Genomic DNA, 15,092 nt, shown 5'->3' on the forward strand with positions numbered 1-15,092 from the left:
AAGTAATTAGTTTAAAATTTCCCAAAATGGGAAGTCATCCCCACATTGTAATATTTAAATTTTACTGCAGGTAACGTAATTTTGGGACCATAACGGTAGTTTTTGTAATGCCAATAAAATGTTAGTGTTCCAATAAAAATTACTTTTCAAACATCAACTTTACCGTTTTGGAAAAACAATGTTGCGCTTTAAACACTTTTTGTTATCTTCATGAAACTTATTTTTAGAGGTGAAACCAAATGGATCCCGAAGAAATTCTCGTAAAAAAATTATAGAGCACAGCCGAACCTTTCTAACTGTATGGCACTTGGCTTCATTCTAAAAATTTTTAACAGAAAAATGACTTGTTGAAAATACTTATTGTAAACCGCGAGTTTTGGTGTCTGTAATTCACGTGGCGCTTGAATGTGGCCTGATGTACGCGGTGACAATATAACATAATCCTTCAGAAACTGTATAGTAGTTAATGTGGACCCATAGAAAAATTTTATATTGCTGCAAGTGTAGTATGACATTAAAATTTAAAGAATAAAAAGCCACAATTAGTGCCAAAGAGAAAAACAGTGAATTGGACTCATTTATTCTAAACGAAATAGAAAGAGGATCATTAAAAAAAGGAACTCTATACACATTTATATAAATCAAGCTATAAGAAGTGATTTAAACAATAAAGCAAAAAAAAACATAGTAATAACAAAAAATAATCATATTTTAAATTTTCATACCGTGAACAAAAAATAACAGATACCTGAAAAGTTGATGCCCAGAAAAGGATTTTATTTTTTACCTATTCTTCTTTTCTTTAGTTGCCACAATAATTCGTTGTCACGGAAGAGCGTTTTTCTATTTATATTTTTTTTTCTTTCTATTTTTATTCCTTTAAGCTTTTTTACTACATACACACACTTGTTTACACTATGTGTATGATTATTGTATATTAATAGCAATTTTTAGCAATGAAAAAAATAATTAAAGGAGCGTTTTTATTCCTATTACTTAAAAAATAAATATATCTAATAAACCGACTTAACATACATATGTGCACAATATGTAGGGAAGGGATGGTTATAAATTTCTAATGTATTTATCATTTATAGTAGCTGCATATTTAGGAGTACGGGGTATAATAAAAAATACAAGAATTATAAAGCTGAATTAATGTTTCATTTCAGTTTAAAACCATTTTTGTTGTTATTTCGATTTGGGTTATTAAGTGAGCGGGTATATGAGCTCTCCTATAATATTCCTACGACAAATAAATTTTCACACAAAAGAGAACATATAGAACATATCATAAATTCAAAATAATTGATATAACAGTTTATGATATGTAACCTAACCACTTAACAAAGAGTACATTGAATGTGTTCTTAAATAATATAATATGCTAGAATTGATATTAAATTTTTAGAATAAAGAATGGGGGTTGGGAAAAAAAAATTTACAAAATGATTTTAAATGAGAAATGAACTTTGAAATTGAGCATAAATGGATTTTATTTTTTCATTCTCTTGTCAACATTTTCCCTCTTCTTAGAAATTTTTTTAGTTTCATTACTCTCTTCTTGTTATTCTTTTTTTTGTTGTTCATTTATTTTAGGTTATGGTAAATTAAGCCATTAATATGGAATAAGCCGAATATTGTATAAATAGAAAAAAAAAATTTGCATATATGAGAAAGTATTTTAGTCAAATTTAATTTTTTTAAAAAGATACAAAAATATACTTTATCATTATACCTTTTCCTATACATATACTCTCTCTCTCTCTCTCTCTCATGAATAATTTAAGGATTAGAAAAGATTTTAGAGTGAAATAAAATGAAAATAGAAAAAAAAATCCGTGGAAATTTTTAACTTATTTTTAATTTTGCGATTCTGTTTTGTGAATAAATCTTATTTTTTTTTTCAATATTAAAAATAAAATATGAGAAATTATTTTTGAAAATAAAATACGATCTATATAATGTAAAAATATACGGGATCTGTTGAATTACAATCTATAAGATTAAATAACGAATACACAAAACTTCACTTAGAAGGGCTTACTCCTTCATTTCATACCTTATTTATGTTCGATTTTCTTATTCCCTTTTCTATAAATGAAAAAAATTTGAAAGAGATTTATTCCTTTGCTGCTTCCATAATTTTGTTAACTATAGTTACGTTAATTTTCCCATATAACTGATGAAAAGTGGTCGAACTACTTCAATAATAAAACTGCAAAATGAAAGTCATTAAAATTGTAAAAGATTTTTCATCGCTGCATAGTAGGAGAAGGCTATCGTTTGTTTTCGTCAGGTTCCCTCCTCCTGAAATGATCTCGACTGAAGATTATTAAGAGGACAACATATGCAAACAAAATTTTTTTTAATACGAATCGATGAATTTTCCCGGACTAACTATAATTATGCTCGCTTTAAGTTTTTTTAATGTCTCCGCTTTTCTACAATTTTATTTAAGTACCATCTGACAATCAAATATCCTGATTGTCTGGTGCAGAAATTTACATTTTGTATGTAAAATGCCCAAATAAATTTCTATATTTCCAAACTCAAATTCATGTTGTGCACATGTGCACATTTAATTGAATTCACCAGACTATAAACTACGAAATCCAATTTTATTCCTAAAATTTCTCAAGAATATCAACACTTTCATAAATTCCTTAAAAATCCTGTTTGACCTAGAAAATCAATTGTTTTTAAATTGATAATTTAATTTATAAATTTGTTCTAGAAAATAATTTTTAATTGAATTGCAAATTGCATATTAAAAAAAAAATCAAGAAAAACAAAAACTTTGAAAGTTATGAAATTTACAATTTCTTTATTCGTACCCACTTGCTAAAGCTTTTCAACTTAAATTTGAGTAAACAATTTCTTCTTTTTTGTATTTGGATTGAATTTTTAAAGAAAGCCTATCTAAAAATTTATCACTATGTACTTAAATTATTTACAAGACAAACTTATGTGTTTAAATTTAAAAATACTTTGAAACTTGACCAAAATATTCAACCATCAAAGCCACGCCATAATCAAAAACAATATTAGAAAAATGTTTACATATTGGCATTTTATTTTTCCTCTAATGTCTAAGAAAAAATATTGAAATGTTAAAAGTTAAAGTGTTTACCTTAAAGCTAAAATTAAGTAAATCAATTACGGCTTACTTAAATCTAAAATGAAAAATTGGTCGAAAGGAGATGATGTTTAAAAATATAATTAAAATATTAAATTAAATTTCTATTTTTACATTGGAATATTTAAAGAAAATTTATGTAAAATTTTCATTAAAATATAAATCACTTTTTACTTCGCAGAATATTTAAACATTTTTGCGTACACATCCTATGTAATGCTTACGAAAAAATATAAAATGATAAAGGGGCGAACAGAGTGTTCTAAAATTTTTGAAATTTTTGGAAAAATTTCTTGTATTTGTTCAAAATTAATAAAATATACACGTTTTTGAACTGCTACAAAAATTCCCAAACATTAGTGTGTTGCTAAACTGCTTAGAACTTGTTCAAGTGTAATTTTCGCCCCTGTTTCTTACTAATAAATCCCTTTCGAAATATCCGTTTCGAAAACTGTACTCAAGCAATTTATTTAAATTTTAAAAAAATGCTAACTGCCCGAAGACAATGTTGCAAGCTTACATACCTATAATCCACCCTTATACAATCTTTAATTCGGAATTTAAAAGTAAAAGAATGGAAGATGCATGGTCATCCTTTCAATATTAAATTGGTGTTCAGGATTTTTTTTTTCAAATTCTTCATCTTAATTGGAGAACTTACAACTAATATTTTCATTTTAATAAAACGCTTCAATTCCTTACAGCTAAGAGAAATTGAGGTCAGGAAATAAATTACGTTCCCCATTGTTAAGTTTAAATTTTAATCTTCATTCAATTATGTGGCATGACAATGATGAAATACTAAAAACAAATCATATTTATTTAAACGAGAGTAAGTAGTCGAGTCGTACAGAAATTTTTGTTTCTTTCTCTTATATTTTATAAATTTCGTGACATTCTGTATTCTAAAACAATTCGTATATATACACATACATACTATTGAATTTTCATATATACCTTTGAATTCTCATATATATTAAATTTATATATTGTAAGCATGAGAAAGTCTAAATTAATTTTATTCGATATAGATATCTCATTAATATTAATTTTTGTATTTCTTTGTTCCACGCTTATTTTTCTCCTTGAATCTTCTTCTTCTTCGTCTTCTTCTTTATCCTTTTCTTTCCCTTGTTTTTTCTTCTTTTCTTCTATGTAATTTTCAATTATTCAAGTATTATTATTTTGTATCCTTCTATATAAAGTAAAAAACAAAAATTGTTGTGTATAGTTTCAGTACTGGTTTCCTTTTTGTTTTTTAAGACTAATACAAAATAATAAGACATGAACACCAAGAGGATATAAAGTTATCATGTTGTAATAATAAAAATACTTTTACATATAAAATTTGGCATTATCATTCAAAACACCTAGCTATATACGAAATTATAATATCCAGGTAACATTGAAAGTGCAAGGTGTTCTAAATATGTTCTTCCATTTGAATAGCTGAAAAAATATTTTACATGTGAATGTCAAGAATTATTTTGAAATTGCTTAAAACTTTGTTTAGGAAATTGATGCGAAAATCGGTTTGATAAAATAGCCATAGGAATTTTAAAATTTAACAATAAGGCTATATTATGAAAAGTTGTAGGAATTTTTCAAATTCCTCGTAAATTATTTATTTTACTTAATTTTAACATATTGGGTATGCCACTAGAAGAAAATCATTTTGTTCATAGAATATATTTCAGGTATTTTGATACCCCAATGTTCATAGTGTGACTCGTGTGAAGGACCATGCATTTCGTGTGAAGGACTTTAAAGGACCTATAAAAAATATTCAATACCAATGAAAAATTCAATGAAAAAATATAAAAATATCGTAAAATTGATCAAGTCAACCATACTGCGTTTTTATACCCGTACGAGCGTATGTTCGAAGGGTATACTTAATTTGCTTTACCGTTTGTAACGCTAAGAAATAACGGTCTGAGATATAGACTCAAGTGTATGTTTTTGACCACCGTCGAATTCTGAGTTGATTTAGCTTTGTTTGCCCGTCCGTCCGTCAGTACTGAAATTTTGCATACATTAATATGGTAATACGGCAAATTAAATTCATAGTCCATCCCATAATCAGCTATTGCAAATTTATTCGCACACAGGTTAACAAATTCGTACGGGTATCAGAGAGTTGACACGCTCAACTCTATTTTTTCTCGTTTTTCTTTTATTTTTTAACAAAATTTTTAGAAAAAAAAAACTGATAAAATTATAAAAAGTTTTTAAGGGCAAAATACGAAAATTTATAGCCTGAGTCGAAAAAAAAAAAAACAAAAAAGACGAAAAAAAACTTTCAAGTAATTTATTGAATTTTTGTTGACAATTTTAAAATCATTTACGCTGAGGTCAGTGCACATTTAAAAAAAAAAACATATTTTTTAATACTTTTACATCGGGACCATAAAATGAATAAATTTTGTATATATACCGAAAAATGTTATGCTGACTTGCAAATTTTTACCTTATTCAATTAAATTACTAAACAAAATTAAAATATCCTTGGACGGAATGAAGCCCATGTCCTGTGTTTTGATTAACTATAAGTAAATCTATTGCAAATTTTATATCGTATTGCACATTAATTTTTATGGAAAATATTTATGAAATTATTTTTCAAAAAATATTGTGCTGTTCAGGTTTAATATTTTTCGTATAATCTTACACAAACTCTTAAGTAATTTGTAATTGAATATGAATACTCGTACCTGTTTAACTTAAAATAAATAAATTATTACATTTTCTTAAGCTGAAAAAGTAAGAGTGTTAGAAGAAAGTTTTATAGAAATTTTGTGTACATTAATTGAAGAAAATTAGTTTATTGAAATATTTATTCTTTTTAACTTGTCCCATTACCAGAACTCTCTCATATTAATAATACGCAAATACTCATCATAAGATCATAAGGAAAATTTTTGCAAACTTCCAATTGCAGGTTTATATTCGAACTTCTACAATCATGTAATAATTTAAATATTAACAGCTTAGTTGCCTGAAAAATATGCTCTAAATGCTTATCTCATCATAACCAAAATAAAAGAAGGCAGCACTGCACTCTAATAACGTAATCTGTTATATTGATTTTAAAATATGACAATTAAATAAAATAAATTAAAATAAAATTTCAATTTCAAAATAGCTATGATTTTTTTTTTTTGAATTTCCTAAATTTTCAAAAATCAAACAAAATTATCAAAAAGGATCAAATCAAATAATTTTCATTTTAATCTTAATATGATATTATACAAGAATTATTAGCACAATCAAAAAATTAGGAAAAAAAATGAGGGAAAATCAAAATTAAGACAAGGGTTTTTTTCTATAATAAATTTTATACATACATAGCTATGTACATATATTTAGTAATGTTCACAAAAGAAAGATATGTAAGGCTAATAGAATTATTTTAATTACATTTCAAATCAAATTCATATTGTATTTTGATTATCATTTATTCATATGAAATATTATAATCGTATATATTTATAATTCTATATATAAATTACCATGTTTGAATGTAACTTAGGATAGGACGTATATCTATGTGTTCGTATGTATATAAGGATAGTATAATATGCTATTCCCACACATTATGTCATAAGTCAAAGAAATATAGCCTATCTGTTATTGATTAAAATTTATTATAAATTGACATGTCCTTTATCAAAATGTACAAGTAATTTGTTTAGAAATATACATTTCTTTTTCTTGTTATTATTATTTTTTGTTTTGATATATTTGAAGTACAGTAAACATTTTAATATTTTAGCATGTTGTATTCTAAATTATTGAACATCCTGGGCAATACTGTAATAATTTTCTCAAACAAATTAATTTTATTGAATTTCTATATTCAAAACAAGGACAAGAAAACCTACAATAAAGTGAATAATAGTTTACAACTGAAGTGAGATATGCAACTATACTGCAGATTTCGAATTTCATTTACTTCTATTGTGTGCAAGTATCCTTAATCAACGGGAATTTTTTTTTCTGAGCTACAAGTAAATATTGTAAATGTGATTTGAATTTTATACATTTAACAATCTTAACCTAATATTATGCAATATTAACTATTTCAGAAAAAAATTTCGCCTAAATATATGCATTTTTTTCTGATTTTCTATTTTACTTTGAAAAATAGGTATGAATTTGAAAATGTTGTTAATGTAATCTAAACCCCAGGTTCTTAGTGTAGTTGTATATAAAGATATTCGACTGTAAAATTAACAGAATAAAAACAAAATAAATTCATTCTATACTATTAATTTTAAAAAACAGTACACATTCCACTTAAAATTCAAATGATATTTTTTATCCTTAAAATAAATTAAATAAAAATTTTTTTTATTGAATTTTTTTATTTGTATATTTTTGATTTTAAGAAAAGGATCTTAAAAATATTATTGAAGATGAAATTATTTACATGACATATTATGTATATCACATTCAATTCTCAAAATAATATAGGTATGTGTTCTTTCTAGTCCAATCATGGTTATCTTATAGCACAAATTATTGTATACGTCAATCTTTTGAAAAAAAACAAAAACCAAAAATTTTTTGACCAAAAAGAAAATTTGATTCTGACAAATAATTTTACATAAAAGAAACAAACACTTCTGGAAAAAAATATGAAAGAAATGATTTTATCTTATTAACAAGTAAAAACGTTTCAGTCGGTATAAACCGATTGAATAATACCCTGCACCTTTCGTTATTGTGTAGCAATTACTCGAACCTGTGAAGTCATTCTGTAGAAACTTCACGGATATGTCTGACCTATAATTGGACATCCGACTGCCAAGTTTCATGAATCTGACTTTATAATTTTTCCAAATATTTAAAATTAGCTTTTGGAGTTGTATGGCAAGTACCTGAACCTGTCAAACAATTCCATCAAAACTTCACAAATATATCTGATCTACAATCGGACACACAACTGCCAAGTATCATGAATCTGACTTTATTATTTTTCCAAATATTTAAAATATGCTTTTGGAGTTGTTTGGCAAGTCCCCGAATCTGTCAAGCAATTCCACTAAAACTTCACAAATATATATGATCTATAATCGGATACACAACTGCCAAGTTTCATGGATCTGACTTTATTATTTTTCCAAATATTAAGAATAAGCTTTAAGACTTGTATGGGAGCTACTCGAACCTGTCAAGCAATCCCATTAAAACTTTAGAAATATGTCTGACCTATAATTGGACACACAACTGCCAAGTTTCATCAATCTGACTTTATTATTTTTCCAAATATTTAAAATTAGCTTCTGGAGTTGTATGGCAAGTACCCGAACCTGTCAAGCAATTCCTCTAAAACTTCACAAATATATCTGATCTATAATCGGACATCCAACTGCCAAGTTTCATGAATCTGACTTTATTATTTTTCCAAATATTTAAAATTAGCTTCTGGAGTTGTATGGCAGGTACCCGAACCTGTAAAGCAATTCCTCTAAAACTTCAGAAGTATATTTGACCTATAATTGGACACATGACTGCCAAGTTTCATGAATCTGACTTTATTATTTTGCCGAATATAAAAAATTTGCTGTTGGAGTTGTATGGCAGCCACCCGAACCGGTGCAGCTATCCCATTATAATTTTTAGAGCATGTGTAGAATATAATTGGACACATGTATACAAAGTTTTATATTTATAGCTTTATTAGTTTTTGAAATATTTAAAATAAACTCTTTGAGTTGTATGGCAGCTACCCGAACCCGTTGTCCGAATTAGTCCAATAACAATAGGGCTCGACCTTGGCACAAAAGAAAAAACTTGTGAAAGTTTGGTGTCGATTGCATTATTCGTTTTTGAGTTATCGTGCGAACGGACGGACGGACGGACGGACGGACGGACAGACGGACATGTCTAAATCGACGCAGAATTTTACGCTGAGCAAGAATATATATATATGTCCATACCGCAGATGACTCCTTCAAGTAGTTACAAACTCCATACCAAAGTTAATATACCCTTCACGAAGTGCAGGGTATAAAAACAGATTAGAGATTCAAATTGTATAAGGTACAAATAGGTGTACATAGCCACAAATTTGATTTAGATAAGGACTTCAGGGGTTTCTTTTTTTTTTAAATTGAATAATTGAGTATAAGAAAGGATATTTTTTATTATTTTGTATTTGAGTTGAACTGAAATTTATTATTTAAAGATTGTTACTATGAGGAATACATGCAATGAGAATGGCCTCTTATATCCCCCATTATAACACAATTGAGTTGCTTTCTTAATGGGTAAGTTGTGCATTATTGTTCGTGTTGTTTGGTTACTCAATCATTACAATTGCATTTAAGACACATCCAAGCCCGAATTTATTCCTAATTTTTTTATTTTATATGAGCCACTTATGATCTGAATCAATTATAGAAAGCCCAATGAAATTCGAATACAATGAAATTTTATTAAAAATTAATTGAGGTAACAATTTTAAATTATTCAAAATTTTTGTAAATAAAATTATAAATTTTGTTTTTTTAAAAACGGGCAGGCTCTCCTTATATTTATTGTTATAGTATTTTTGGAAATGGAGCGGAAATCTTTGTTTTTTTTATTCGTCCCATTAAATTTTACCATTCCATTTCATAATAATTAAATCTCGTTAAATCCTTAAAAGTTATTCACCTAAAAAAAAACAGAAAAAATTTTCTCTAAGTTATTCATTTCCTTTCGCCTCTTCCATCAACAAAGCTAAAAGTTCCGATCGTTGAAACTACGTGCCGTTGTAGGTGGTAGAGGCTGAACCAAGATGTTGATGTCAAAAAGTTTTATTTTTGTATTTTTTTTACTACGTTTGCTTTATTTTGAATAGAATCCTTTTAATCCTTAAACCCTACTTTTTCTATTCCTTTAACAAATTTTGACAATAAAGAGTAAAAAGGCCAAAATTATAAGACCTTATGATTCAAATAAACTTTACCATTTCTTTTGTAGTTACAATTATGAAAATTATGCAAAGAACAAAAGAAATAAATTTAAAATAAATTAAAGGTGGAAATAATTTTTGACCTCTTTATTTTTTTTACTAGACCGAGTTGTATACAATTAAAAAGAAAATTCTCTTTTAAAGTTTATTCTAAATGAATGTTTTTGAAAAGCGCTGACACAAACCAAAAAATTAACCCAAAAAATTAATTAAGTAAACAAGTTACTTGTTGAGGACTGCTTGTGATGAAATGCGTGATATTCGTGTGGAAAATTTGTGAATTTCGAATATACAAGCAATTTCTTCCCTTTATTATTATGTAGTCAAAACTATATAAGAAGCATTTCTATGCTACTATTGAAATTAATTGGAAAACGGACTTATAAATTCGAAAATCCAAATAAATTTTCTTGTATCTGAAGCATTTATTGCTGACTATTATAGCAAATTACCAAAGCATCAGAAAATTTTGTGGCTACATCTTTTAAAAATTGCTCATATCTAAAAAGATTTAAAGTAACATGTGAAACATTTCTCAAGGAGAATTCAAAAGAAATTTATCATTGCAAGCACGTGAATAGTTTATATTCAAAAAACAATAAATGTGACACAAACTCCTGAATATTCTCTTTTTATTCAATACAATTGAATATTGTTGAAATTTATCGTATTTGTAGTATGACCGGTTGACGACCTCTCTATTCGAAAACTATTTGGATTTCTGTGCAGCACAACATAATACGAAAAATCCGAAAAACAACAATATTTCAAAATTAAAGTATAGTAAGAAAGATAAAAAATAAGAAAAAAAAATATGTGTGGGTATGTATAGAAATTTGAAAATTTTCTGAAAAGGACGAATAAAGGACCTTGCAAGTATTTTTCACATATTTTCAATATTTTATCACTTTGTTTTCTTTGTTTTTTATTTTTAAATTTACTTCGATTCTCTCTTGGCTTTCCATTTTCTTCTTCTCACATTATAGTCTGGATTTATTTGTGCTTTAACGATTGCCTTTTTCATAAGTTTCCATTTTTTGTTACCCCGATTTTCCTCCTGGTTTGTATTCTGTGTATTTCTCATTGTGAATTTTTCGTTCTTTTCCTTTACTTTTCCTTTTGTTTATTTTAATTTTATTGTTTTTCAGGTTCATAGATTATAAAGAGAAAAAAAAAATTTTTTAATGAATAACAAAATAAGAGAAAAAGCCACAAAAAAACGAGAGAAAAAACAAAACTAGCAACTTGGCTGGTTGCTTTGTTTTAAAAAGAGAAGAAAAAAAAAAACAAATTTTCTTTGAAAAGTGAAAAAAAAACAAAATTTCATTTTTTGGTATTTTTCACCCGAAATTGCTCCATTTTCATAACCAAAAAGGTATATGACCGTTGAAACTAATTCCCATCCTAATAAAATCGATATTTCGGAATGCGACAATTGGATAACCGTTCGCATAAAATGGTTTTAAATGATGTTGCTTTGTTAAATTATTAAAATATGATTTTTCACATCGTTAAACAAAAATTTTTTAACCATTTTGCGGGTTCCTTGTTGAATATTGTTTTACTTCTTAAGAAGTATTGCCACAAATTTTTATCGTTATTTTTTAATGAGAGCAGCCCAGCCGAATTCGGATGGGAATTAATAAATATAAGAAAATTTTTAGATAAAGAATTATATTGAATGCACCATTGTGTGGAAATCATGTTATATTGGAGGCAAAACTTAACTTATAAATTTTAATTATTGAAAATTTATTATTTATTTTCCATATAAAAATCTAACAATCATCAATCATATCGGAATTAATTTAACCAATGATCCCGGTCCCGTGAATGTTCCTGTGATGTATAACATATTGACTCCGAAAAGAAAGGACTGGATTAGTGGCTCCCGATGGGTTTCTCTATCTACACTGATGGTTCTAAGACATACAGTAGGATTGGGGCAGGAGTATTCTGTGAGGAAAGAGGACTGGAGTTTCCTTTAGGCTCCTGGGCTATAGCAGCGTATTCCAGGTTGAATTGCTTGTGGTGGCCAAGAATACCGCAAGCGAATGGTGTATCGCCTGAGATCGTCAATATTTTTTTGTGGATAGCAGGACGGTTCTTAAGGCGCTAGGTTCTTGTACTTTCGAATCTGGATCGGCAGGGCGGTACTTGGCGGCATTATGCGGGCCATGTTGGGTGAATTTATGCTGGGTTCCTTAACTAGCCTAGTGCTGGGTGGCAAAGTTCTGGGTGAGGCCTCCCCTCTCTAATTAATTTACTAATTTAAATCAATTTATATACAGAACTCGAAAGTTATTTAGAGCCAAAAATTTCAAAATTTTTTTGTACTTACTACAAGACCTTGAAGATTAAGTAGAAAATACCGTCTTAAAATGAGTGTCAACATAGATATTGTACAAATTATCCTTTGAATTTTTAAATTTGGAATTCAAATTTTTAAAATGAAGAATCATTTTATTTATCAAATTAATTACGCCTCAAGTCTCATTATTTTTCTTTTTTAAATAATTTTGAATTTAAATTGAATAATAAGCATAATTTTTTCGAATAAAATTTTTCAAATAAAATTGTGGTATGGCTCCCTGTACCTTAAGTCTGTCTGTACCTTACCATTAAACAGATTTCACTCAACGTTAATACGAAGAAGAATAAAAGTATGGCTAAACCTTTTACAAAGTAAAAAAAAAATTTTCTTTGAATACAAAAAGAAAAAGGAATAAAAAAAAAATTGGAAATGGCTTAGGGTGGATTTCAATTTTTTTTTTTCACTTTTCCTAAGATGCTTTTTTCCTTTTAAAAATTTTCAGTTATTCTTTCAACAAAGATGAAAAGACTTTTTTTTCTTTTTTGGATTTTTTTTGCCCCCTCCGCGTTAACCCGTTTATTATATAAAACCAATTTTTTTATTATTTGTTATTCTTTGGATTAATTTTCAATTCAAATTGAAAAAAATGAAAGAAAAAAAAGGAGTCTCTCAAAGGGTTTGCCCTTCAATTGTGTGTTTTTTTTATTGATTCACATTATTATATTTAGACATATTTTATGTATAAGCCAGGTTGAGTATGAATGAAAAAGTATATAATGTACATACATTATACATAACATACATACATATACAAAGTACGGTTTGATACGAATGAATGTTGTGCTGGTATTCGGGCGTGTGCGTATGTTTGTTTAAATTTTTAAATGATTTTTGGCCAAAAAAATTTATCAAATATTAAAACCGGGAATGAAATTTTCTTATTTTTTATACACAACATCAAAAGAATATTGGAAAAATAAATAAATCGAATTGAAAATGAATTCGAAAAGTGAAAAAAAATTTACATGGAAATAAGAAAATATTCTGAAAATTTAAGAAAATTGCGCGAAAAAACTCCTTGCGTCTTATTCAAAAAATTAAAATTTCGCTAAAAAAATCAAAAACAAGAAAATTTTTTAAATGACTAATAATAGAATGTCTGTTAAGTAAGGATATTTATAAGTTTTCTGTTATGAATACAAAAATAATTGAGTAATTATTGTAAAATAAATCAAATGAAGCCCATGAAAAATCACTTTCACCTATATACGCATTTAACGCCTAAGATATTTGTTTTCGAATTTTCAAAAGCAATTGATTTATTTTTAAGTTACTTTGCGTAGACATGTCAATTACCAAATTGTTATTTAGTTTTTTTATTCAGGTGACAATTTATTGCATAATATGTAGAACTCGAAATATCTTGGCTTTTTAAGTTGATAACTCAATAAATTCAGTAAAATGTAACATAGAATTTTACTTGAAACTACTAACACTACTTATTGAGCAGGCTCTCTTATTGAACACATAAGCCCAATTTATACATGTTTCGAATAACAACTTCGAATATCGATATTCTTACGCTTTAGTCGGATATTTTAGCATTACAATTTCAGCTTTATCGCAGACAAGAAATTTTATGTTTAACAAGAGATTTTTCTGCTACTCCGAACGGAAAGGTCTGTTCAAATATATTATGAACAAATTTTTAAACATATTTCAACAAAGCATATTTACATAGAATAAATTCTTAAAATTTTTTTCAAAATTATTCATTAAAACTTAAGAAATCCTGTAATCTAAAATTGTCTGGTACAGAAGCTTAACAAAACATTGATTCGAGTGCTTTATTATACAATGTTAAATTATACGAGCTGAAAATTACGATTATATGCAAGATTAGTTTTAAATTGTTAAATGGTCATGACGAGTAATTCAAATCGGCTTCATTTGTAATTTATTCTTCACTCTTTTCTATATAAAAATACACAAATAAATTCATACTACATAATTAGCTTCAAAAAATATAATGAAAAGCGGACAAATAAAACAAAATTTTCTCACTTATTTTTTCTGAAGACCAAAAGAATTTTATTATAATTTCCTGGCATCTTCTTTATATTTTCATTTTATACGTGCCTCATATAGACATGTGAAGGTTTAGAAAAGTTTTTCTATTTTACTTTTTCTATACTTAGTTGTGTGTGTTGCCTTAATTTCCTCTTTGAAGTGTACTTTTCCTTTCTTTTAATTATACACACTTTATATTATCTGATTTTCTGTTTTATATTCTTTTTCTCTACACATAAGCATATACTTATATACCTACTATATTCATTTTTCATCTTAATTTCTTGTACATAGTTAAAAAATTTGCCTAATCAACTGCAATTAAACGATACTTATGCCATTATGTGTGTGAAGAATAGGAACACTTTAATATCAAATATAACACTTCAATGTTCACGTTAGCTTTAGAGCTTCATATATGCACATTTACTTATACCATATCCTCACTTTGTATTTTGAAAATTGTGTATGTATCTATGTATGTATGCAGGCCAATTTTCATTTAGTTTAGAAAATTTTCCATTCATAAAGGAAAAAAAAAAATTCTTTTTCATTTTTTTATGAATTTTAGTATAAAAACTTTTTACATTAAACTTTATCCAGGG

This window comes from Condylostylus longicornis, unplaced genomic scaffold (assembly GCF_029603195.1).
Source record: "Condylostylus longicornis isolate FDR11 unplaced genomic scaffold, ASM2960319v2 ptg000013l, whole genome shotgun sequence".
NCBI classification, from domain to species: Eukaryota; Metazoa; Arthropoda; class Insecta; order Diptera; family Dolichopodidae; genus Condylostylus; species Condylostylus longicornis.